Genomic DNA, 209 nt, shown 5'->3' with positions numbered 1-209 from the left:
CTGTTCCTCCCACTCGGTGTGACGTGACGCAGTGACCATTCCTCTCACTCGGTGTGATGTGATGCGGTGACTGTTCCTCTCACTCAGTGTGACATGAAATGGTGACTGTTCCTCTCACTCGGTGTGATGTGACACAGTGACTGTTCCTCTCACTCAGTGTGATGTGACGTGGTGACTGTTCCTCTCACTCGGTGTGACGTGACGCAGTG

Source organism: Otolemur garnettii, unplaced genomic scaffold, assembly GCF_000181295.1.
Source record: "Otolemur garnettii isolate 467f Iridium unplaced genomic scaffold, OtoGar3 scaffold00133, whole genome shotgun sequence".
NCBI lineage: Eukaryota > Metazoa > Chordata > Mammalia > Primates > Galagidae > Otolemur > Otolemur garnettii.
Note: the sequence above shows the minus strand (reverse complement) of the source record.